Source organism: Pipra filicauda, unplaced genomic scaffold, assembly GCF_003945595.2.
Source record: "Pipra filicauda isolate LSUMZ 115617 unplaced genomic scaffold, ASM394559v2 scaffold35_size7292922_pilon, whole genome shotgun sequence".
Lineage (NCBI taxonomy): Eukaryota > Metazoa > Chordata > Aves > Passeriformes > Pipridae > Pipra > Pipra filicauda.
In genome coordinates this window covers 565,388-593,118 of record NW_024104487.1, presented here as the reverse complement: position 1 = coordinate 593,118, position 27,731 = coordinate 565,388, and the positions used below count along the sequence as shown (strand labels likewise).

At 36.7% G+C, this 27,731-nt stretch overlaps 1 protein-coding gene and 1 long non-coding RNA gene across 2 annotated transcripts in view; one reads left to right on the top strand and one right to left on the bottom strand.

Annotated features, from left to right (window-relative positions):
- LOC113983777 (sodium/potassium-transporting ATPase subunit beta-1-interacting protein 2-like) overlaps window positions 1-27,731 on the top strand; it is a 353,974-nt gene that overhangs the window by 200,865 nt on the left and 125,378 nt on the right. The gene's annotated exons all lie outside the window — the stretch shown is intronic.
- Window positions 11,513-14,299, bottom strand: LOC120323863. Its single transcript, XR_005564763.1, has 3 exons — window positions 14,214-14,299; window positions 12,163-12,262; window positions 11,513-11,619 (listed from the first exon to the last, which is right to left on the bottom strand). It is a non-coding gene; the product is annotated as an uncharacterized LOC120323863 (long non-coding RNA).

Here is a 27,731-nt window from a genome sequence, read left to right as displayed (position 1 = left end):
CTTAATGGTAATTGTTAGTAATTTGTTGGACTGCTAGAAATCTTCTTGACACATGCAAAATAGAAGAATAAAATTTTTCTACACTAACGGTGCAACACTAAAAATATCTAAATATTGTCAGAGAACCGATTTGAGGGTTAACACCAAAATTGGTGTTAAAAATTGGTTAACACCAACTCTTCATGGCATGTAAGGCACTTAAGACATAAATAATACTTGTGGTAATAAAAATGTGCAGTATTGGAAATTCCATTGAATATATTTCCATGTAGATGAAATATTATGTGAATTTTTACTTTCAGATTTCTGCTTTTAATATTGCAATAAAATTTTTAACATATGATGATATAGCCAAAGTTATAACTTAATCACAAACATCAAGAGCTGGGGATTGTTAGGTGGAATTAGTCAAACTTTTTTTAATTAAGTCCTCTAAAAAAGAGGTTTACTTGTTTATTCTCTTTGCTTAAGATGCATTTCTAAGTAGTTAAATACTGGATATTGGATTCTGGATGTGAGTTGTTTGTTTGTGTGAGAATAAGGAGGGGTTCTGCATGGGGTACCCTTTATGCAGTTCACAAACCAGCAGAAGAAATATGTAGGTGGCAGGCCCAAAATAATAAAAAGTGGTGTAAAAGTGATTCTGTGGAGAAAAGCAAAAATATGAATAATATTTTTCTTCAACATTTTTCTGATATTTTAGAGTATTACTGTTTTATCACCAAAATTGGTGTATTTTCCATTTTTATTGCCTCATTGCCATGTTGGTACAAATATATGAACAGGTAAATGGGATTTTAAGTCTTTTCCATGTCTAATCACTGGCATTATTTGGTGAATTATGCTTTTAAATCTCTTTGAACATTATTAGTCACCAGTCTGGTGACACATTTACTGACAGTTGGGAGCCGTAAAGGACATAAATTACCTCAACAAATCTTTCCCTATGTACTGAAGGGATAAAAGAAGGCACTGTTTGCCTGCAGACTGTACACTGAATTTTGTGTTCCTTTATCCTTTCATCTAGAAACCATTTAGAAAAATTAAAATTGCAGCCATGTACTTAGTCTTTTGTAATTCTAGGATCACATCTGAAGATGTAGTTGTACTAGACATGTATATATCTGTTGTGAACCTTTTTTGTTGAAATATTCTACCATTGTCTTTTTACTTTGAGGATCATAGAAAGCAATGAAGTTTTTGCCAGAATATGAGGTAAAGTTTTTGCTTATGAGGACAAAAGTTATGATTATTAGTATGGTCATTGAATAACACCTTCTTTTTTCTTATACTTTTCAAAGGTTAAAAGGCAAAAATTTAAATTGAGAATATTCTCAGTAATTATAATTTAATAGGCATAACAATACTGTAAGCAGACACCGCCTTGTGAAAATTTTAGAATGTGTAAGGGAAGGAAGCTAAGGAAAAAAGTTGGAAGTATTACAAGAGAGCTTGGATGCTGCACAATAAGAGCTATAAAATTATTTTAAATGATAAAGAAGTAGATTTTTATTGTTACTGGAAAGATAACATATTTAAGTAATCCCAAAAATAAATAAAAACCTAAAAATAATGTGACTTGTCTTAGTAAAAAAATGTATTCATGGATTTCTGGTGCTTTTTCATGGGAAAATTTTTTCACTCAGTCCAACTTTGCATCATCAAAAACACTATCTGTCAGAAAAAGTCATTAAAGTGATAACTCCTACTGAGGAAGAGAATAGACCCATACTTGTGGAGGAATACTAAAAATGTCAAAGGTATTTCTTGAAATGTTTGGGCAATTTTGACTTTATACTTGCTATGTACTCTTCTGTTTAAAATTACATACGTGTGAGGGGAGATGTAAGTAATCCATTTTAAGACTGGGAAAGCCCATTGTGATCATCTAGTTTGATCTAGTTTGAATTTCACTGAGTAATTTTTCAAATTCTGGTGGAGTTTCCCTTATTATACAGAAAGAAACTCAATCTAGTCTGTAAAGGTTTAAAGATTGTTCTAGATAAGCTGATCTACTGCATAGGTATCTCTAGAGTTAAAACAATGCTCCTATCTCATATGAGTTTATTTAGCTTCTACTTTCATCCTGTGCATCTTGTTATACCTTTGCCTGCTAAAGTCAGCATCTTACATCATCAGAGATTTTCTGTTCATATTTATATTGTCTTCCTTCTTGCACCACTTGTACTGTATCATCTTTACCAAGTTTAAACTATAAAATTACTGCTATTGAACTACTAAGATGAGTTATATAGATTGAAATTCTTAAATCTCTCACTGTAATTCAGACTTCCCAGATCCAAAATACCTTTAGAGGTCTTCATGGAGCTCTATTAGGTTTTTCAATTTCCCTTCAAAAGTGAGATGTGACATCCGTTTTCCAGTAATGGTCACAGCAATGTAAAGAATAGGGTACATAAATAATCCGGTTCAAACATACACATCCTACATATATGTTCAGGGATTACATCTATTTTCTTTTTCATAATTTGTCTCTGGTAATTCTAGTTCATTAATCACTATAGGTCTCGAAATCCTGCCTGAGAATGATTTTACTTCTCTCTAAACTGGAGAAAGATGGATTCAGTGGGTGGACTGTTAGATGGATAAGAAAGCGGTCAGATGTTTGCATCCAGAGGGTAGTGGCCAATAGCTCAGAGTCCCAAGGGACACGAGTAACAAGTGGTGAGTGTCCCTCAGGGGTCTATATTGGGGTCAGTGCTATTCAGTATCTTCATTAATGACATAGATGAAGGGATTGAGTGCACCCTCAGGAAATTTGCCAAGCAGAGCGATATGACTGACAAACCTGAAGGACAGGATGCCATCCAGAGGGATTTGGACGAGTTCAAGAAGAGGGTTCATGGGAATCTCATGCAGTTTAACAAGACCAAGTGCGAGGTGCTATGCCTGGGTTGGGCAACGCCCAGTATCAATACGGACTGGGCAATGAACAGATTGAGAGCAGCCCTGCTGAGAAGGACTTGGGGGTGCTGGTGGATGAGAGACTGTCAATGTGCACTTGCAGCCCAGAAAGCTGGGCTTGTATTCTGGGCTGTATCAAAAGCAGCGTGGCGAGCAGGGCAAGGGAGGTGATTCTGCCCCTCTACTCCACTCTGGTGAGACTCTACCTGCAGTACACCACCTGCATCCAGCTCTGGGGTCCCTGGCACAGAAGGGATATTGGCCTGTTGGAACAAGTCCAAGTCCAGAAGAGGGCCACCAAGCTGATTAGAGGGATAGAGCGTCTGTCCTATGAGGAAAGGCTGAGACAACTGGGTTTGTTCTGCCTGGAAAGAGAAGGCTTCAAGGTGACCTAATTGCAGCCTTTCAGTACCTGAAGGGAGCCTATATTAAAGATGGAGAGACACAATTCACAAGAGCATGTAGTGACAGGACAAGGGGGAGTGGTCTCCAACTGAAAGAGAGTAGATTTAGGTTCAATATTAGGAAGAAATTCTTTTCTGTGAGGGTGATGAGGCACTGGAACAGGTTGCCCAGAGAAGTTGTGGACGCCTCATCCTTGAAAGTGTTCAAGGCCAGGTTGGATGGGGCTCTGAGCAACCTGGTCTAGTGAAAGATGTCCCTGTCCATGAGGTGTAGTTTGGAACTAGATGACCTTTAAAGATCATCCAACCCAAGCCATTCTGATTTATGATTCTGTAGTTACAAAATTCAGGCATTCATCAGAAAATCGGTGATCTGCGTTCCTTGATTTTTGTTGTAAGATATTAAAATGTATTATTTTGAAAAGTCCACTTTACTCTGTAATGCAAGCATATGTGTAGCAATGTCTGCTCTTGATTAGTATTCATCATTCCACCATTTTTTATCAACTGCAAATTTTTGCTGACATGAATGTGCAATTTCTTCTGCATAAATGAATATTGTATAGATCTAGAACTTTGCACTAGACCACTAGAAATTTCTCTTTGCACAATGGTTTCCAATTAACATTTTAATTTATTTAATTTAATTTAATTTATTTAATTAATGTTTTCTGAGATTAGCCAGTGAACAAATTTTTCAAATGATTATTATGTGCTACAGGGAGTTTTTCATGGTGCTAATTTTTAATCTTGGTGTTGTGCAGACAACTGCTCTTACAGAAGTCATATTGTGTCAACACACTTTCCTTTGTGAACTGAACTTGTCACCTCATCAGAAGTTCTGATGAGATGTTTTCCATAAAACTGTGCTGATTGGCACTAATTATACTACTATTCTTCATTTTTTAGTGCTTTTATGTTGCATCAGCTTTTCTCTGACTTTACTGAGAATGGAACCAGACTATAATTATTTGGGTCATCTCACCTACCCTTTACAAAATATACTATAATAGACAATTACAGATCTTTTTCCTTTACATTATCTTTTATAAATATAGCCTTAGATCTCCATGCAGAATGGAAAGTACAGTTTTGTGTAGTATGTCCTTCAAAAGGACTCAGATTTGCAGACCATGGAACAGACTGTCCCACACAGGGCAGACTACCTACAGTATATATGCAGAGGCTGAATATCACTAACTTTTCACATGACAGAGCGCATAATGATGATGCTACTTGAAAGGTTACGGCTTGCTTAAACTCTTCTCTGCTCCATTAAGTTGTTATGGGTATCAGATAATCTCTTTCAGTGGTATGCTTTTAAAGCCTTTATCATAGTTCAGTATTGTTATCCCTGTCCTGCCATAACAGAATGTCCTGCCATTCTGTTATGGCAGGACATCACAGAATACATGCCCCAGAGAGACCAAGAAGACAGATCAAGGTCACTACGCAGCATGTGTTGCTTTCAATGATGATGGATCAGAAAGACTTTAATGTATTTAGAAAGTAGAATATTTATCAATTATGGATCTCAATAAGTATGGATCATAAGGTTCTCAATCTTATGATTTTTATGTAGTAATAACTCTGGGCCAGATCCTCAACCAGGGTAAAGCAGTGTCAACAGGCAATGTTCTGTTGAATGACATGATGCCACTATGATTTCTACAGCAGCTGAGCAGCCATCTTAATTCTGAAGTGGCATTAACACTGTATTTGGCTTTTACTTGGGCAGATTAGTTACAAGAGTTGCATGGCATTACCAAAAACCTTTTTGATGTCTTTAATTTAGAATGTATTTGGACTGTTTCCAACTTTTTTTCAAATTAATACATCAAGAGGTTCCCTGTGAAGTCATGCCAAAGAACGAAAGAACAGAAAAGTGGCACATTAAGGAAAAAAAAAAAAAAAACTTAGAAAAAAAATCTAATATTTTCATGCCTGCTTGTGCCCTTTCAATGGTGCAATTTTAAGAAACAAGGCTTAATTTCTCTCCCTCACAAACTCAGTCTTTTCTTGTGCAATAAATGAGGTTGGCATATATAAAGGAAGTAGCTATGATTTGTAGTGTTATTTTACCGGCTAATCAGATACACATTTTGTTGCCATCTTGATCTTAGAAAATAATTGGAGGACAGAGTGTTTTCAGAATCTAACAGCAAAAAATATTGTATCGGAAGTTCTTTTATTTTGGGGTTGTACTGTAATCCATTGAACATCAGCAAAACTTTACAGGGATTTAAAATACAGTGTAATATCCATGGTTTCTGTGTGGAAAAAAAAGTGTAAACAAACTCTATTTGATTATCTATGTTTATGAAAAGTGTATTAAAATGTATAATAAGCATAAATAAATTTGGGAGAAAGTAAAATATGATCTGCATACTATGCTACAATTGAGGATTCATAACAGAAGTCACCTTGAGCAACTGCTAACACATGTTCATGCACATGTACATGTACAAAGTCTAATCAAGTTATTTTTGCAGACAAAAATACTGTCAATTAAAACTTTTTATTGGAATTATATGAAATAAAATGGAATAGCTTATATGTTTTATGTAGTTCACAATGCACTGCAGGGAATCTATGAAATGACTCTGATCCAGAATTCTCCTAAGGAGATTTTGTCTTAGGAAATTTCTAATGCCTATTGCTATTAGGATTTGAACAGCTTACTTTCATTGGATGTTTCTGTAAGTTTGCTAAAATCAAGAAGTGAAAAAAAATATAAAAAACTCACACCTATTCTTTGGTTTTATTTCCGTGACCTGGGGAAGGTTTAGATGTTGTGCTTTCAAAAATGTTATTGTAATTGGTTTGCAAATTCCTCAGAATAGGTTTAAGGTGTTTTCTTTGTAAGTGGTTTCCTTAAAAATTAATTTAGTAATTTTTCTTCTTACCTGTCATATTTTTTGATATAAATATAATTGTTTGGTCTTGAACAGCATTGATTTATCTGTGATCTGTAAACAGCATATGTATTATCTGTGTATCGTATTAGTATCTGTGAACGGCATATATATTATCTCTGATCTGGGCCAAAGTAACTTCAAAATAAATTAATATTGATAAATTTGAAGCATGATGGCTCTTCCTCAAAGTTATTAAAATTTGTGATTGAAGAATCCAGTTCAGTTTCCTGAATCTGATAAGCAATTTTTCTTTAGCCTATTCATTATAAAACACATGTGGTGGAGAAATTCAATTTCTAAATTATAAAATGCCTAAAAGTCTTCGAATGCCAACTTTTTGTACTGGTCAGTCTTCAGGGAAGTTCTAATTAACTGACACCATTAGTTGAGATCTACTTGCAATTACTCTACTTATGTTTGCCTACTTCCATCTAGAATTAGTCTGTACTTGGTAGTGCTCACCTGTGGCCAGAGGCTGTTATGAATCCTTAGTAGTAGACACCAATGGGATGTCTGACTTTGTGTAAGTATGCTTTGCATTTCAGTGGACAGCTTTGTGTTTTGAAGACAACTACTTAACCTGGAAAACCAAACACAATCTCATTCTGGGAAACATCACAGCACTTCGTATAGTGCTGAAACTGTACGTCTTTTTTCTCCATGGAAACTCTCTGACTAAATATTATTACTGCATGCCATAACAATCTGCTTTTATATCAATACTATTAACATGTTATCTTTCCATTATGATCTAATGAAGATGATAAAGATTTGTCTGCAAACAGCATCAAAGAACCATTTGTTCATATTGTGATGAAATAATGTATGAATTTTGGGAAGCTTTTATTTTTTACATTAGTCTTTCTAGGCTTTCTTTTACTATTTTGTCATTTGATTATGCTGCAGACTTCGGGGGTTATTTTCCTGGTTTTGGTTGAGATAGAGTTAATTTTCTCCTCAGTAGCTGGTAAAATGCTGTGATTTGGATTTAGTATGAGAATAATGTTGATAATACACTGTTGTTTTGGTTGTTGCTGTGTAGTGGTTACTCTAAACTGAGGACTATTCAGTTTTCCTTGCTCTGCCAGTGAACAGGTGCACAAGAGGCTGTGTGGGAGCACAGCCAGGGCAGCTGACCCAAACTAGCCAAAGGGATATTCCGTACCACAGAGTGGCATGTCAAATATATGAAATGATGGGAGGTCAGGTAGTACTGTCATGGTTTAACCCCAGCAGGCAGCTAAGTACCATGCAGCCACTTTCTCTCTGCAACAGAATGAGAAGGAGAATCAGAAAAAAGCTAGAACTCATTGGTTGAGATAAGAACAGTTTAATAATTCAAACAAAAATGTACTACTACCATTACTACTATTATTGCTACTAATGATAATGATAATGAAAGAGGGAAAGAGGAATAAACACCAAAAAAGACAAGTGAAGCACAATGCATTTTCACCCACTGACCAAAGCCCCACCTGGCCGCAACAAGTGACAGCCCCTCCCAGCCAACTTCCCCCAGTGCAACAGAAAATTCACCATGAATTAAGTATTGTGTGTCAATGCAGAAAAGACAAAGAAGACTCTTGGGTGTTTTACATTCCTGTATGTAAGACTAGTTTCTCATAAGCAGACTAGATTTTCTAAAGTCTCTTTTATTAGTGGTGGTTGGAAAAACTGATAAAAAGCTGCATTAACAAAATTAATGCTATAAAAATTGCCCACAAAAGATTAAAAAGAATTAGCATATAAGTGGACTAATTTCCATAAGGTACTGTACACATACATTTTAAAATAATCTAGTTTTCATAGTTAGACCTTTTGAAGAGCAAAAAGACTTGTACCATGTTTGCTTTTATATTGATAAAAATTAGGAGTGCTTTTCCTCACTATTTCCTTTTTTTTAGAAATTCAGTGTTTAGAAGGCATTTCAGAGACTTGACAGCATTAAGACAAAACAGGTGTGAAGGAATTGAAACACTTAATTAAGATAACATGGCTTTTTCTTACTCTAATTTCAGTAATATCTGCTTAACCACTTCAGAGGAAAGGTGGAGGCTAATTGGGTCTCTTGGCTCCATATTTAAGGACAGGAAAACATATCAGACAGTTTTGAGGGTAGACGAGAGTAAAAACACTGATGAAATAAACAAAATAAAAAGACAGATTGCAAATAGTTGGAAAAAATGGTAGATGAACAGGCAGATTTTTCCCTGATACAAATTTAAGGATTTTTTTCCTTCTATTCCTTTCCACATTTTATTGTGTTTCTAGCTGTTATAATGGGCTTCATCATATTTTGCTATTTTTGATATTTTTGTGTCATAGACTGAATTATTTTCACTTTTGGGAGGTAAAAGGGGGAAGTACAAGGAAAACAGGAGAAACACCATGAATGCTCATTTTGAGTGAGTGATCTTAATTCCTGAACTCATCTGCTATCCAGTTTCTGAAGACAATTTACAGGGGTGGAGGCTTGTTGCTTTTATTGAGTTTTGTGTAGAATAGAGGTAAGGACTTCATCTGCTTTTAAGTTTTTATGTTCAGTGGAAATCAAGGGCAAAGGGAAAGAACAGTCATATCAGAGCAGGACTCGTCTTCTACAGAGTGACTTCCCATTTCTCAGCTTTTGAGATGCAATTTCTCAAATATGAAATTCCATGATATATGTACAACTTAGTGACTTGACAATGTTACAGTTCTGAATAGTTTTGGTACCAAGTCAAGTGATTTTTCTCTGGTTTTGTTTGTTTGTTTGTTTGTTTGTTTATATTAGTAAGATGACAAACCCATTTAATTGAGATTTCTTTTTCTGAGAGAGACAAGAATATTGCTATTTTTAACAAACAAGAGAAAATTGAAGGATTGAAATGAGCTTCTTGAGGAACAATCACAAACCTCAGCAACTCTTTCTACAGTAATGATATATCTTTCACTTTGTTCTTTCTTAATATAAATACGGAGCTACATGTATTTTGAGGAAGTACAATATTAATACTGCCAAAAAATGATACTTCACTGCACATTTTCTTCTCATTTTCCTCTTCCTTAGGTCAAGGTGATTAGAGAAATTCATGGGGTAGCTGTTAGTTGCATTGCTTAGAGTATACTCCACATAAGAATCCAAAAGTATGGAAAGGCTAAAATAATGTTTAATTTGCTTCCCTCCTGAAGAATTATTTCTATAATACATGCCTTTAATTTTCCCTTAAGAAAATGAAATCTAGAGAAGTGATGGACTCATGAGGCTAATTATAATTCATGTCTTAAATACTTGCCTTTATCTAACTTTGTGTCACCTTTTCATACAGATATCTTCTTCTACTACAAATACACAGAAAACACTCATACTCTTCCATTTCAAGCTGTCCTTAAGAGTTATGCTTACTGTGGTGCTAGCAAATAAATGGTCTACTGAATGTGAAATGCAGGATACACTATAATCAACAGTTATATTCAAAATTTTCGGTTCCATATAGATTTCTGTATATCTTCAGAAAAAAACCCGCAGCCAACCCTACCATATTTGAATTCATGTTATTCAATTTTAAAGACTCGTATTCAGGCATTTGGAAAGGGAATTCCTAATTTATTGTCCTTTTGTGAAGGTAATATTAAATGTGATTAGATGATCATACACAGCTTTTATATCACAACCAATGTCACATTAAGTGCACAGAATGATGGTCTAAAACAGTAGCATGTTATTTCTGTTTGCAACATAACTTATTTGTTACACATTTTGCACTGAATATGCATATAATATGCATTTGCATGTTACACACTTGACGTTGGAATGGACTGACCAAGGGAGGTGGTGGAGTCATCAACCCCAGAAGTGTTCAAGAAATGATTGGACATGGCACTTAGCACTTTAGTTTAGCTGGCATGGTGGTGTTCAGTCAAAGGTTGGACTCAATGGTCCTGGAGGTCTTTTCCAACCTAACTGATTCTGTGATTCTACGATTTTATTATTCTCAAGTCTCTGCACAGAGTACTAGCAGTGTTCTCTTGAAGGTGCCTTTATAAATATAAAATTTTCTTACAGAAGTCAGCCCTTTGATTAAAAAAAAAAAATGCTTAGCCATAATAAGGATACTTTTTTCCCCTTCCCTGATGAACTTTTATTTGAAAGTAATACAATAATTATTAATTAAAAAGCTCATTATAGGTGAAAAACTAATGCATGCTAAGGTACCCACTGAAACATCACATGAATAGATTAGAAATAGTTGTGCAAACTGCATCCTGATAAGGCAGTCCAGTTTTCTTTCCAAATGGTTTGCCACAGGCACAAAATTAACAGAACAGGAAGATAAATCAGGCATTTCAGCTCCCTGGCTATTCCTTGATCTGATGGGAACTGTTCCTTTTATCTAAATTACTTATTTTAGGGGTGCCTAATAATCCAATTACACTGCATCTAAAAACTCTTGTCTATCTTTCTAGGAAGAATGCCAAAAGTAGTAACCAGGAATTAATGCCAACGATAGTCTAGAATAGCTGTCATGAATTGTCCCCGAACACTTCATGTAAGTTTGTGTGTTCATGTTGTTCATTCAGTGCTCTAAAATAGACTTTGCAATAGCACGTACCAAATCCTCCCAGCCAGTTTAGCAGTTTACTGTGCAAGCAACATCTTTGGTTTATATGCAAAAATGCTGTATTGTCTTCTCAAATTTCTAGAAGTACCCCAGAAATTTCTGCAAGTCTTGTCTCCACTGATTGTGTCTCCCCTGGAAGCTGGCACACTGAGTTACCAAATGGTTCCTCAATGTTATGCTGAGACAGTGGTCTGCTACTGAACAGGGAGAAGACTGCCAAATATTAAATCATCAGTGCTACTTTCCTTGGCACCTGGGATTTTCTTTGGAAAGTTCCCAACAAATTATTATGCAGGCCAGAATCTGCTTACCTTATGAGATCTGACAAGATCACAACTGAAGAAACGCAGACGATAAGGCAATCCCATCATTACCAGCATTTCACAGGCAAATGAACTATTTTTTGTTTGGTTCTACTTCCAAGAAAACTTAATATTTGATGGATATAATTAGGTTAAGTGAGCCTGAATCCAGAACTAGATATTGAACTATATTTGCAGTGCACAGACAATATATCTCAGTTATGGATACATGACAGTTCTAATATCAAAAAATACATATACACAGCAAAAATGTGTCAAAAGAGGATGTATGAGAACTCTGTAATTCATTATTTTGTTGGCCATTGATTATAGGAAAAAAAAGGCCAAACTAACCAAGCAAAAACAAACTGCACAATCCCACAAAATTAAAAAAAAAAAACAAACAACACATCAAGAAGAAACAAAACTAACTTTTCTTGCAGGGGAGTTTCCAGGCCTTTCAGAGTATCTGGAAAAAAGAATATATATATATATATATATATATATATATAGTGAAATCAAATGCTACAGACCTCAAAGAGTCATGGCAGAGATACAGGTCTCACTATCAGAAAGAAAACTCAACTCAAATCTCCCCTCTGAGTAAACTTAAATAACACTGGAGCCCACAGGAGTGGTTCCACTGAAAAGGCAGAGGAGAGAGAATAGAGACACCTTATGATAATATAGGAAACCTAATCACAGGGTCATAGCAGTTATTCCCACTTTCTGACTCCGTGAATGCCTTATAATTTTACAAACTGGAATAGTTTCCAACTGGAATAGTTTCCAACTAGGAACTTCCAAGGAAATACTGCTACTAGTTCTACCTGAAATTTCAGCAGGCAAGGCTGAGACACTTGTGTTTCAAAACACATTATAGCAGATAAGAGATTGTATTTATCTGAGTGATGGGAGAGTCTAAAACAGGCCAAGGGGATTTTACATTAATTTTAAAAATTCTAATCACTATACTATTAAATACAGAAATAGAGGCAAAAAAAATGTCTACCATTTTGCAAGTGGTGTATCATAAGAGAACATTTTGTTAGGGAATGGTGGAAACAGTTGTTTAAACATGCTTCTCATTTGGTGTCCTGCAAAGACGAATTCTGTAACAAAGATAAAATGCAACAAAAAAAAGGAATTAACAAAACTGAAGAAATAAAATATGAAACAAGTGAAATCATAGAATCATAGAATCGTAGAATCAGCCAGGTTGGAAAGGACCTCCGAGATCATCAAGTCCAACCCTTGATCCACTACTGGACCATGGCACTAAGTACCACATCCAGTCTCATCTTGAAAACTTCCAGGGACGAAGAATGCACCACTTCCCTGGGCAGCCCCTTCCAATGCCTGATTATCCTTTCTGTAAAGAATTTCTTCCTAATATCCAACCTAAACTTCCCCTGGCAGAGCTTAAGACCATACCCTCTTGTCTTACTGATAGCTGCCTGGGAGAAGAGACCAACCCCCACGTGGCTACAACCTCCTTTCAGGGAGTTGTAGAAAGTGATGAGGTCTCTCCTGAGCCTCCTCTTCTCCAGGCTGAACAACCCCAGCTCCCTCAGCCTCTCCTCATAGGACTTGTGTTTGAGTCCCTTCACCAGCCTCGTTGCTCTTCTCTGGACCTGCTCCAGCACCTCAATATCCTTCCTGAACTGAGGGGCCCAGAACTGGACCCAGTGCTCCAGGTGTGGCCTCACCAGCTCTGAGTACAGGGGAAGAATCACTTCCCTGGGCCTGTTGGCCACACTGTTCCTGATACAGGTCAGGATACCACTGGCCTTCTTGACCACCTAGGTACACTGCTGGCTCATGTTCAGTTTCCTGTCAATGTAGCCTCTCAGGTCCCTCTCTGCCTGGCTGCTCTCCAGCCACTCTGTCCCCAGCCTGTAGCGCTGCAGGGGATTGTTGTGGCCGAAGTGCAGGATCTGGCACTTGACCTTGTTGAACCTGTCCAGCCTGTCCGGGTCCCTCTGCAGAGCCCTCCTGCTTTCCAGCTGATCAATATTCCCCCCCAACTTGGTGTCATCTACAAATTTGCTGATGGTGGACTCAATCCCCTCATCTAAATCATCAGTAAAAATATTAAACAGAACTGGGCCCAACACTGATCCCTGGGGGACACCACTAGTGACTGGTTGCCAACTGGATGCAGCACCGTTCACCACCACTCTCTGGGCCCGGCCCTCCAGCCAGTTCCTAACCCAGCACAGGGTGCCCCTGTCCAAGCCATGGGCTGCCAGCTTTTTCAGGAGGATGCTGTGGGAGACAGTGTCAAAGGCTTTGCTGAAGTCCAGATAGACCACATCCACAGCCTTCCCCTCATCCACCATGAGGGTCACCTGATCATAAAAGGAGATCAGGTTGGTCAGACAGGACCTGCCCTTCCTAAAGCTGTGCTGGCTGGGTCTGATCCCTTGTCCATCCTGTAGGTGCTGTGTGATTGCACTGAGGATGATCTTCTCCATAACCTTGCCAGGCACTGAGGTCAGGCTGACAGGCCTGTAGTTTCCCGGCTACTCCTTCCGGCCTTTTTGTGGATCGGCTTGACATTTGCCAACTTCCAATCATCTGGGACCTCCCCAGTGAGCCAGGACTGTTGGTAGATGATGGAGAGAGGCTTGGCAAGCTCTTCCGCCAGCTCCCTCATCACCCTTGGGTCGATCCCATCTGGTCCCACAGTTATTATCCATGTTACTATCCAAATTATATACATAAAGTCAAGGATTTGTACCATCTGCCTACTCTATTTTTTTGAACTCCAGATATTTCTAAATCCCTTCTTTTCAGAGAGTTGTTGCTTTTCAGTCTGTTAATCTTTCCAAAATCTCTCTTGATTTTCCTTTTTTTAAAAGATTTATTATTTCTTTCACAGAAGTCTTTCTGTGATTCTTGTCTCCCTCCATATAAGGATGCCTTTCTCATATAGTTGAATTGCAGTGCTTTGCCTTGGAAATTTTACAAACCTTTTCACTGGTCACAACCCATGACCCCCATGGAACACCTGCAATTCATCTACGGCAACAAGGATGCGTCTGCCTTGATACCATTTACCTGCCTCCTTTTTCCAGTAGTTTTGTTGTGCTTCAGCACCATCATGTCAGCAGCAATGAAACTTTGCTTATAATATACGTATTTCTATCTGGAATGTAGAGGAAAGAAAAATCAGTCTGATTAATATGCTAAGAAATGTCTTTCTGACTCACTTTAGGGTGGGAGCAGTAAAATGTCTGAAGAAAGACACATTTTTTTTTTCTCTTGTGTTCTCTAATCTATAAATAAATACAGAAAGGAATATAGGTTACCCAAAGGAAGAAAACACTCCCATAAAATGCTAAGACAGACTTGCTTGCATACCACTGTGTGATAGTCATCATCTCAATCCTCTCTGCAATTATAGTAACATTTTGCTTTACAAAACTGCTGCAATTAGCATATTTAAACATGGTTGTTTCCAAGTATGCTGTTTAGCTCAAATTTATCAGCATATTCATTGCATAAAATTTCATCTTAATATACCATGAAGGTCAAGCTATTAGCAAGACATACATAAGCTCCCAAAAGCATGCCTGAAGCATAGTGGAAAATTCATGACACTTAAGTGACTTGGCTATAATTCCTTTTCATCTCAACAGCCTTTAAAACTCTCCACATGAAAACAGCAATAACCTTATGACAGTTGCAGGGCAATGTGTTCTCTGAACATTTGCTCACTTGACATTTTTTAACCTAAGGGTAATGTACAGTGTCAGCATATTTGAAGAAGTTAAAGGCAAAAACAGACTTCAAAACTATAATAATTTTTCATAAGAGCATTATAATATTTTCAAAAATAGATATATATAGATGCACTAAATTTGCATATGCACAATATTTGCTGTAGAGAGCCTGCATTTTTGAACAGAAAAGAAAATCCATTTCAGTTTGTATGTTCTTTTTTATACCCTACAATATTATTTCTTACACATATTTGTTCAGCTGCCTTTCTGAAATTGTTTCTCTGCAATCTGCATGAAGCTAGGAACTTTATACATTGATTTATCTAAGAGGAAAGATTCCAGCAGGTTTATTTCCACAAACTGGATTTCAATAGCAAGATAGGAAAATAAAGCATTTCACAAGTGATCCCTGTGTTTTAATTTTTACAATGTAAACAAACAAAACAAAAAAAACCCTAAACACTTTTATATACCTTTGTATATACACTCTTCTTCTTCTCCTACAAATACCACCATTAAGGATCTGGTTGCATTCAGATTTAAACCGCTCTTGGTTTAGGTTCATGTCGTGGGTGTAAATTGCCTTCTCAATGCCTTTAGCATTGGATTCAATAAGAAACTTTTGACACATTTTATTATGTTCTATTTATGGCCCTAATCTTGATCTCTCAGGGATCTCCATATTTTATTTTTAGTTTACATTTAATTCAAATTCATCTCACATGTTTTTCTGAATACTTTGTGCACATTTTTCTAGCTTACTGATCCATCAGCTATGCAAAATTCCACATCATCAGTAGAAGTAATGGAGCAAGAAAGTGTCTGCTGTCTAATGATAGATGCAACCTCATACAAAAGCAGATGAAATAACATTTAGCAGAGTTTAATAAAGAAAGGTGGGGGAGGTTACAGCTGCACAAGTCAGTGTTAAGAATGGCAGTAGTCAGTGCTAAGGGAGTAGAAAACAGGCAGTTGATGTCAATATTGAACCATCTAAAATAATTAAGACACATGCTCATGATCTGCTCTGTTACAAGTATCATAGAATCAGAGTCATTCAGGTCGGAAAATCATCGAGTCCAACCATTAAACTGACACTGACAAGTCCATCAAATTCAAACACTTTTTCCCTTGCAACTTTGAGAGTATTAACATGCCTTCTAAGGGGAACGGGCTGACGTTGCATGAAGTTTTTGCTCTTGTTGAACCACTTTTAAGCTAATTTTAGGCATTTAGGCACGCGTTACACCGTGGCCTAAACATTAATGAGTAAATGGTTTCAGTTTTGAGCCATGTCCTCTGCTGTGGTGGCTTTAGTTTACTCTTTGATATGTGTTTTCTACTGTGAATTTTGCCACAGTCAGTGTGGCTGGTAAGAAGGGAGATCTGTGCGGTCCACCTCCGTAGAGCTGCACTTTGACAAAATAAATGTAGTGAACGGGGAACATGCTAGATCACACAGTTTCATTGTATCATCCACCTGCAGAAATTATTACCTCCTGTCCTATCACTTATATAGAAGGGTTTACATTCTTGACTACCTACCCACAGGGATCAAGAAAATAAAATTTGATGTAATAACTTCCAAAGCTAGAAATAATCAGTTGGAGGATTTCATTCATCCTAAAGCACAAAAGAAACCAAAATTCAACCATTTCAGCTTAGGTCTTTGTCTGTGCTCTACTTCCAGGGATGCAAGGAAACATTCTTTAGTTCTGTGTAATAAAAAAAAAAAAAAAAATATGACTTCAATTATGATTTGTATTCCTAGACAGTGGTCGTCAAATCCCTAAATGTCCTTGAGTTTATAATGACCTAAGTCAGACTGTAAGTCATTTTATTTTACACGTTTATATATATTTCTAAGTTTCTCTGTTCTTTGTTGCTTCATGTAGAGAGTTTGTGGACCTGGCTTGATATTTTTTGCCTTTTTAATAGAGATGGTTATTTGCTTAAGGACAGCAAGTTCTTCAGTGCTGGAATTAATGAATAATATTTACATAGTGCATATCAACTCATAGGGGATTTTGAAAGAAGAGAAATCATTAACTTAGCTGGCTTTCTTGTACTGACTAATATCTTTGACATTATATAATTCTGATAGATGGTGATTGTCTTTAATTTTTCTAAATAACAAATTCATAAAATAGTTTCTAGATTAGAACAGCAGTCTACATTTACCTTTAGTATACACATCCTCTTTTTCTATTTTGCACCTTATTAAGAATGGAAGCAAAGGACAGTAGAGGGTTTCTTCTGCAGTGAAGTAGTATTTTGTATAAAAGGATTTTATTATTATTTTGATTGGGGGATATGTTAGGAAATTTACAAGTCAAAATGAGAAATTGCCTTACCAAGAACTGAAAGTGATTGTAAATTCTAACTTCACGTGAATCATGAGCTTAGATGATTTGCCCAGTAAAAGTGAGCCTGATTAGCTTTCCCTCTCTGCCACATGTCAAGTGTGTGTCCACGTGTGTCTGCTCAGTGGAAGTCAAATTGCAATTTTTTGTGGGAATGTTAAACCTTTCAAGATGCAGTGCTCTCCAACAACAAGATCGATTGGAAGTCTTATTTCTACCACCAGCCTCTATGACTTCATATAAAACTCCAGAATTCTGATAAACTGTCATGGGGAAAAATGATAAAGTGATTTATACTCAATTTCGCTGGAAGGGAGAAATGCAGAGGCTGTCAGTCTGGGTCTTCAGAACAAATGAGTTACAGTTCATGAGGCCGTTCAATAAGGCTATCATTTCCCATCAACTCCTATCAATGACAGCCACAGATTTACTGGATGGGGAAAGGGAAAATGGCTGAGTTTTGGTGCCATGTGAGTCCACACTATTACTCTGTCAACCAGACTTGTGTAGACAAGAGGCTACCATGAATATTTGATAGAAACTTCTTCCCATAAGTGCTTGTAGAAAGTAGTAAAGCTGTTCTTTCATTTGTATAAAAAAAGCTCTCTGCCTCTCTATTTGGATCCAGTTGAAAACGTCCATTTGTAAACTGCTGAGGTTTCTCTGATTTATTTTGTGAGTGTGCATTTGTTTCATTCAGCCGTCTGTTCTGTGCCACATGGCTTATTTATAGCCCTTGCTGAATGAAACAAAAGAATCCTCAATCTGCTGGGATTTCATATACAATGCATTTGTCACTATGTGTCTCATAAAATTGCAATACAAACACAGCCTCAGAGCCACCTGTGCATACCCAGAGGAAAGAGGACCTTCATCTGCCACAATTACAAATTGTTAGAAACATCTATGTTCCAGGTAGAAAAAGATTCAGGTCAAAGCTGAAGAACTTACTCTGTATGTGTTCATATTAAAATAGATCAGCATAAATTACTTCTATGTTATCCCGTGTTTCTGTTGCACAGAATTTTCCTAACAGTTGTTGGTGTCTGTTCAATAAGCTACTATGCATGCTACCTGCATTTTTTTTGAGGATGGTTGCACAGCTGGATTTCCTAACAGAAATCCGGATTTGTTTCACTGATACTCAGATGCTAAAACATTTAGCTTTTTCTAATCTTAATTATCAGTAATGAATTTGATCCCTAGGTGTCAGCATTAAACATTGTCATAGGTTGGACTGTTGTGCTACATGAGTGGGATTATAGAATCACAGAATTGTAGAATATCCTGAGTTGGAAAGGACCCACAAGGATCATCAAATCCAACTCTTTGCTCTTCACAAGACCATCCCCGAGAATCACACCATGTGCCTGACACCATTGTCCAAATGCTTCTTGAACTCTGGCAGGCTTGGTGCTGTCACTCTGGAGAGCCTGTTCCAGTGCTAAACCATCCTCTGGGTGAAAAAATTTTTCCCGATATCCAGCCTAAATCTCCTCTGACTCAGTTTCATGCCATTTCCTCAAGTCCTGCCACTGGTCACAAGAGTGAAGAGACTGCTACTTGCCTCTCCTCTTCCCCTCACAAGGAAGTTTCAGACTGCCATGAGGTCTCCCCTCAGTCTCCTCTTCTCCAGGCTGAATAGACCAAGTGACCTCAGCCACTCCTCATACGGTTTCCTCTCCAGACCTTTCACCATCCTTTGGCCCTCCTTTGGACACTCTCTAATAGCTTAATGTCTTTTTTTGTATTGTGGTGCCTAAAACTTGCAAGTGTTATTACCAGGCTGCTTTTTAAGACAGAGAGATAGACTCCCAAAAGAGAACCTAATATAGCAGTTAGAAACAAGACTGTGATGTTCTCACTTACTGATATGTCTCATGTACCTAATTCTATGTGCAAGTCTATGTTGTGAATCAAACACCACTATACCCGTATCAGACATCAGAACTATATCTCTAACACACAATAATCTCAGAAATGAGATAGTTTCCAAGCCTTTACCTGTGTCCATAGCTTAGGCAAAATATTTTTAAAATACCTGTTCAGTTACAGAAAGCCATTCCATCATAAACCCACTGAGAATAAAGAGCTGAAGAGTTCACATAAAAAAAAATAATAAATAATTATCAAATACCAAATTACCAAAACAAAATACCAATCAAACAAAAATCCATGCCACGAAATTTCATTTATATAGTTCCTTAGAATCTTCTAGGCCTTCTATTCAAAAGAATCTTTTCTCCTAGATCTGCAGTTCTTTTCCTAGATAATAAATAAATATATAAATAAAACCCACAGGACAACCATGGTCTATCTCTATTAGTGACTGTGTTCCTGAGTTTCCACAGAAAACTTAATTTATTATTTTCATTTGAGAATCTAAGAAGGCCAAGGTTATCCAGGCATTAAAGTTAAGATTAATCTAATGCCAGAACTGTTAATGATGTCAGATTTGATTTAGTGGGTTTTTTCTTGCTATGAAGATTTAGAATAACATTAAACCTTTCTAACATTTATGTAAAAGTACAGCTAACACATATATTGCTAATGTTAAAAGATGGTTTATTACCTGAGTTTTTAAACCAGTACTGTTTTGTTTTGCCTAGTGTATTTTCCCATGTGCTCGAGCCTTTCCCATCATTGCTAATAGGCACCATTTCTTTTTCAAATACTGCTCTGCTTTCATTTGCTTTAATGATTGAAAGCTGTATACCAACTCTTATCTTTAATCTTTTTCCCTTAAGCTTCGAGAATCTCAGTAAATACACTTTCTAAAATAGAAAAAGAAATTCAAAGTCAGATCAGATTAACGGGTTTGTCATTTCATGGACCATATTTCATCTAGGAATAATAAATACAAAGAAATATTTTCTCATTTACATTTCTCTCTCCTGGAGCTGGAGATGCAGGGGACTGAAAACTGAAGAGTGTCATAAATGGATCAGACTCTGTGTAGACAGAATAAAGAAAGTGCAGGACAATTACAGTCATAGAGTCCTCATGTTTCATATCAGTCATCTGTCGTATTAAACTCTGAGAGAACATAGTGAAATGCACATTAATCTAGTCTTGAGAAATTCTAACATAAATATCACCACGTATTTTCCCACTCCTTTTGTTTCTTCATTTAGCTGAACACAGGAGATTGTGATCTTATGGCAGAGCATCAAAATTCTCTATGCAGGGAGCAGGAACTCACAGGAATGCACCACTTCAGTCTCTGTCTCCTTTGTGTTCACATAACTGACCATAAAAAGGGATAGTAAGCTAGGATACCAGAGCTCCATGATCATTATCTCAATGCAACAGTTCCCTGCTCTCCCTAGTGACTGAAGAACTGAGCGTGAACTGGAAGAACTGCATTTTTTCAGAATATCAGATGATTTTTCACAATGTAGAACATCTTATGTCTCTTTGTTTGAATATTATGTCAGAAAGGTAAGGCAAGAAAATGGAGAAGAGGATGAGGAAAGAAGCATTTTCAGCATTGGAAAAAGCAGGAGGAAAGAAAAGGAAGTGTAATAGGTGAAATGGAAGGGGAAGTGGAAAGGGAGAAATGGAAGGGGAAATGGAAAGAGCAAACCATACACGTCAGATTTCACAACTAGCAGACGGTCCTGGAAGAACCTTTAACTCTAACCGGAGTTGCAGTTATTGTTCAGGAGTGATTTCTCTTTGAATTTCACTCAAATTTGAAATTGATTTTTCTTTCTCGTAGCCTCAGCTATGAAGCATGAACTACAAATCATAGATTTATGAAGTCTTACAGAATTTGATGTGGTACAAAATTTCTCATTTGAGTCAAGATCTTGTCTAATTTTATCCTGTTTTCCACTTCCCTAAAGAGGTATCCATCTTGACTGAAAGTGCTAGAAAAGTATTTTCCCATCTTGCCTAATATTGATTATCAGACAAATCTCTCTGATAGTTCTTGTATGTTCTGAATGAATACTTGAATTTGAAAAATGTTCTGAAACATTCTTCAGAAAGCTCTGATGGCAACTGGTACACCTTTAGTTCGTCATATTTCTTAAATGAACTGTATCCTATTTTAGATTCTGGTTTCAAAGTTCTGCAATGCAAGACCAAATGAATTTTCGGTTTCAGTCCATAGTTCACATTTGAAAGATATTTGTATCATAGAACTAATATGAAAGCTGGCAAGACTAATGGAAGAAAACCAGAACAGCTAGAATAAACGTATAGCTGAAGAGTATCATATGGGCAGTGTCCACACTACCTGCCTGAGTGCCTTCCCATGATTTCTGGCACTGGTTCTTGTATTTTTTTTAACATCCTGTTTTATGAGAGTCTTATTTGCCTCTGATTTGCACTCCCAAGGACAAAAAAACCCTCAAATATGTGGAGTTTTAACCAAAGTCTATGGAGAACCAAAGGATTTGAAGTTAGTGCAACAATACCCTTCTGTACTTGCAGCAGTCCTTTTGTACAAACATTACACATTCTTCCACAGGAAGAAGAAAGTATCTTGTGAATCCCTCATTTACAGTATTACTGGTGAATATGTTCATGATTATATGACTATCTCCATTTTATTTTATAGTAAAACTTTAGGAGCTATTATGACTAGAGAGTCTGTTAAAAAAAATAAGAACTTACTAGAAGTTATTAATGGATTAATTATTTAAATTCTGCCATAAAACTGGTCTTGTAAGAATGCAGCTGCTGAGCCATTTTTGAACTATATGCAGTTGTACAGATAATGATAGGTGAAACTGTCTGTTCACCAAATTGCATCACTCCACTTTTCTCACAGAGATTAACATGAAAGCTGGTTCTTTACAGGGTGAAAAAGTGTATATCTTGCTCAGGGATCAAATAATTTACATTCTAGTAGTTGAATTGCTGCTCAGATTTCTTTATTATATTCTCTGTTTTCCAGTAATAGAGTGCTGTTTCTCTACAGAAATTCAAGTGTAACATATCAACTTCTCCATTTCTTGAAATAAAATCAAAATGGGTAGTATATAAAAAAGAAAAACGGAGCCAATCCATGGTCCAGCTAGATGAGAACCACGGTAGGCATGATGTTGTTTTATTTATTTGAGCCTTAATAATCTGGATTTTCTGGTTCTGTTCAAGAATTAGAATAGAATCAACAGTGAGGAAAGACTGAACTGTGAATAAAGTTAATTGAGGAAGTCCTAAAAGCATACTATCACTGGTACCAGCAGAAGCCTTGAATGTTAACTATCTAACATAGCCTATTCTGTTAACTGAGAATGAGCCTGAGAAAATTTCTTTTTTTAATCCATAATAAAAAAAATAAATTATGTCAGAATTAGCAACTGATAAACATTAAAGGCAAAGACACATCTTGATGTAGATGATTTTTGTAAGGGTTCTGTCATGCTTATGGCAGAGAACATTCCAGAGAAAGGATAGCTTTTGTTCTGTGTTTTTACTATCACCAGATAAAGAAAACATAAAGAAATTACACAGGACTACATTTATTGAATTTATATTATAAGAAATCTATTTATACATGTGCACCACTCCTTAGACACACTTCTGCCAAAAACTAGAAGGGTGCGAAGCATTATGAAATATCTGTCTGTGAGGAGTAATTAATTGAACATTGCAAAGCCATACACACTGCAAAGCCTAATGAATAAGAGTCTGGGCCCAAAGTGGAGTCCATATCCCTCAGTTACATTTACTGTTCAGGCTAACATATTTCTGGAGATAAAATAAAAGATGCTGATGATCACCAGGAGGCAAGGGGCAATTCAAACTGTGTGTTTCTTTTAGCTAGTTTCAGAGATGCAGATACAACAGATGCAGATGTAACAGTATTGCCACCATCCCCACCTGTCTCCAGACTTGTAGCCCACAACACCCTGCTTCCACTGCTCCACACTGGTTGCAAGGGCAGCCAACCACTCCTATATTTAAAAATCTTGGTCCTTAGCCTCTCTGTCTTCTGAAGCCCAAAATATGCCCCAGCGCTTCTCTCCCCATGCTTATCTACCAGTCCCTGACTTTTATAGCCCTTGTCCTATCTATTCAGTATACCCAAATTACCCAGGCATTCTCCTCTTCAGCCTCAGTTCCCTGCTGTATAAATCCAAGCACTTCAACATAGGTCATAGAATCACAGAATCATAGAATCAACTGGGTTGGAAAAGACCTCTGAGATCATCAAGTCCAACCCTTAATTCAACACTGCCTTGGTTACTAGACCATGGCACTAAGGTCCCAGCAAGTGTTGCTCTTTAGTCATACCCCATGTCTGCCTCAGGACTAACTCCTGGCTACATTTCTGCTGTCCATCAGCTCTGTTGATGCATTCCAGGTAGCTGTTGGAATTGACTCGTCCTCCCCATTGCATGGCTCCACCATGTTTTCTGCTTTCTTGTCCACAAGAACTGGAGCTCCGTCAAACATTTGGGTGGACTCAATGCACATCGATAGACTGCTTGGGGAAAAGTGGCAGTCCTATGCAATTCCTGTCAGAAGGTTTCTCAGAGCATGACTCAGACACCACTAAGGGGAGAAGCGAGGAGGGTAACTACTGTAATATCAATGATGAAGTGGATGGAAGGCAAATAATTACAAATGTCATCTGCTGATGTAAAGCATAGGCCACCCTGGGCAGTTCTCACTGGGTCAGGGACAGAGCCAGTCCACAAGAACATTGACTCTTCATTTTGCACAGTAGTGCTGGGGCTACAGGGCAATGTGGCAGTCACCTGCCAATGGGGAATATTTCAAATTTTCCTTCTGTCCTGGGAAAGTCAACCCTAAACCTCCAGCCATACTAGAAAGTGATTTGGCAACAATATTCTCTTTAGAGATAGTAATACTCTTTATCTTTCAAGGACAACTTGTTATATGCCATAGAATTCAAGATCATTTAGACTTGAGAGTGAAAGTATGGCCCTATAATTCAGGACATGGGGACCAAAAGTGTCAGATGCCCACAGGAATCTGAGGAGCTTTGTCTCTCTCCTTATCTTCAAAAGTCTCAGTAGAAACTGGCTGTCTTGTATGAAATATCTTGATTTCTTCAAATTGATGTTTACCAATTGCAAGCATTTCATTTGGTGAATTTGCATCCAGTTCCCCTTCTCTGCAAGATGTTGAGAAAAATTTGACATGAGACCAAATTCATGTCAGATTTCTTCTGTAAATGGAAATCTGTCACTTCTGTTGGCAACAAGAACTAATGATTTGATTGTCATATAGAATTTGCAACAATCCAGTTCCAACAAGCTGGAAAAATCACTGACATGCAAGACTTCTTCATCTGCCTAAACATACAGATGTGTACAGAAATCATTGAGGCACATTAATTCCACTACTTTGCTTTCTCTAAAATATGCATTTAAAAATAAAGAGAGTCTCCCTTTTTCCACAAAATGACAGTCACCAAATCTTTTAATTCTTTGCTGACTTGTTGATATTTATTATGTCTTTAACCCTAATCAAACTACTCTTTTTGAGAATCATGTTTAGGCTGCCTTAACCAATTTGATTTCAACAGTACTGTGGTGCCTTTGCACATGCTTGGCCATAATAATATATACTATCAAGTCTGTTGAAGATCTTACCTGAAACACTCATAACTGTTCTTGCTTGTAGCTCTTACCTGTTTAAAAAAAAGCTCTTTTGGTCTTTTTTCAATGGAATCATGGGATCTTTAGTAGTTTTACCTATTTTTTCTTAGAAATCTTGCTATACATAGTATATATTACCAGAGCTGTGAAGGACACAGATTTTCAGTGCTTTCAAAAATACTACATTATTAATAAGGTTTTTTACTGGAAATAGAATAAGAACACTAGAAAGCTTTCTTTTTTTTTTCAGTTGAACATTTTTCTTTCTGTTTCAATTTTTAAATTTTGTATTAATGATTTACAGTACCAAACATCAGCTATATTTCAAAACAACTAAAAATAAAAATATTTTTATTTGTGTCTAAAGTAAGCTTCCCTAAGTCTGCCAATGTTCTCATGGAACATTTTTTATCATAGTTTCAAAAATCTTAATATTTTTTAATTGCCTTTGCATATTTCTGGCTGTGTTACGGCATTTTGTGAAATCCTCCACCTAACTGAGCTTTTAATGATCCCTTTATATTCTGGTTAGACTTTATTATCCTACACTGTAAAGAAATGAGTAAGGTACTCCTACTTCTACTGAGTTAATTCTGCGCACTTTCCACTGATTTTTAACAGCTGACTTTGCAGCAGATGATTTGGGTTTTTATACTAAACCTATGCAGTTTCTTTGTGATATGCCTTTTGCTTTTGTGTTTGTATTTTCATAGTGGGTTTACTATGTTTTACTACCTTTACTAGTTTTTCTTTCTTTAGCTTTGCTTTTCTGTCTTGAATGATCATACTTCAAAAAAATTGTACATAACCCTTTTTGTAATTCATTCATTTTCTTTATGATTATTATTCTAGACATTTCACTTATTAAATTCATGACACTTTCCTCATTAAAGGATAAAACTTGACTATTAATACTTGACAAGGCAATTAATGCAGTGCTTTTTGGGAAGATAAACTGTGCTTGTTTAACATGCTTGGTGTTTAGTAGTTGGAATTTTATTTCTCTGATTACATTGGCAGTGGAAAAAAATCACTATTAAATCTTCAGTGTAATGTCAGATTTTACTTACTTTTTTAATGATCTGTATCTTGCTCTTTCCCTTATATAAGAAAAGAAAAAAACCACAATGAAGTGCATGCTATTGAACTGTGTTAAATCTTGAGGGTTTAGGTTTTTTCCTATTAGTGCGAGTTAACCTATCAACGTAGGTGGCCTAGTTGCTCAGCATACTGTTCTCTGACTCACATAGCAGGTGATTGAGTGAAACATTATGAATTTTCATCCCAATATTATCGGACTATTTCAACAGTGCTATAAAATGGGCTTGTTTGCTCAGAGGAGCCCCAAAGTTATTTTTTTCCCACATAAGAATCAAAAAGAAGCTCAAATAAAGCTTGTCCTTTTTTATTTTCTTGCTTCACATGACTTTCTTCTCAGTGCGATGGAATAATTAATTTTGCTCCATTCTTTAAGAGAGAAATTAATTTTGTTTTCCTAATTGGAAATGAAGACCTCCATGAATTCCCAAGCTTATATGAGGTTGTGAATCTTGCTCTGAGAAACCTATTGCTCTCTTTTGATTTGACTTCAGGGAAAGACATCAGATTTCCAATATTTACTTCAGTGCCCTCAAAATCAGAATCTGGATCATCTTGGTTTTGAAAATTGGGTGACTTCAACTCATAGAATCACAGAATCACAGAATAGGTCAGGTTGGAAAGGGACTCTGGAAATCATGTAGTCCAGACATCCCACACACCACACTTGCCCTCCCCATTCAGGCACAATCAGCTGTAGCAGGATGCCCAGGACTACATCTGACTTTTGAGTATCCAGTAGTGGAGATTCTTAAGCCTCTCTGGAGAACGTATCAGTGTTTGACCACCCTCCTCAGGATAAAATGTTTCTTATATTCAGATGGTATTTCACACACTTTGATTCATGTCCATTGCCTCTTCTTCTTTCACTTGAAAAGAGAAAGAGTCTGGCTCTCATCTTCATTGCTTTCCATCAGGTAAATTCCTTTCCTTGTTTGGTCGATGAGAAGACTCTTCCTCCTCCGTCACTTCTTAGGACTGCTGTGGAGAAGATGGGTCTCCACAAAGGCCTAAGCTTATCTGGCACTCTGAATCAAACTTTAGACAATGGTTAATGCATTGTGGGTAACTAAGAAGCACCACTTTCATAACAAAGGCAATGTCTTTTAGAAAGAAATTGGAAAGAAAAAAATAACCTATGAATCATTTTATCTTAAATTTAAGCAGGTTATAAATATTCTTAGTGTGTCATTGTTCTGTAGCTCAGAAATTATAAACATTAGTAGAAAGCAGATTTAAAGAAACTGTGATAGCATCTGCTTGTACTTAACTCATTTAAAACCACCAGTACTTGGTTCCTGTTCTTTAAATTTAGTTTCAAATCACAAACTCAAAAACATGCCCAGAGCTTAAGAGACTGGAATTTCTCTTAAAAGTAGGTCACAGAAAAAGGGATCTGAATCATTAAATGATGCTATCCATAACAGAAGAGGAAAACCAGAGTCTTATTATGTACTGCTGCAGACTTTTAAAAGCTGAAACCTGGAGCTGAATTTTAGTTAACTGAAAGTACCTTTTGAATTTGGAGTAAACAAAAAAAAAAAAAAAACTATCAGCACAAATATATGGATCTATGATAAACTCATCTCTCAATTCCAGTCATATTCTGCACACATAGACTTCTGGGACTTTTACACAGATATTAAGGGTGTATTCATTTCAAAGGCTAAATAGAAATATTAATGTATTTTGTGTCACTGAGTCCAACACTTCAAATGCTGAATGTTCTGATGCATGTTTAGGTTAAAGCATTCTATCAGAAAATATTCATCTGGATGGTGAAATTAACTGCAAGAAACATTAGTACAG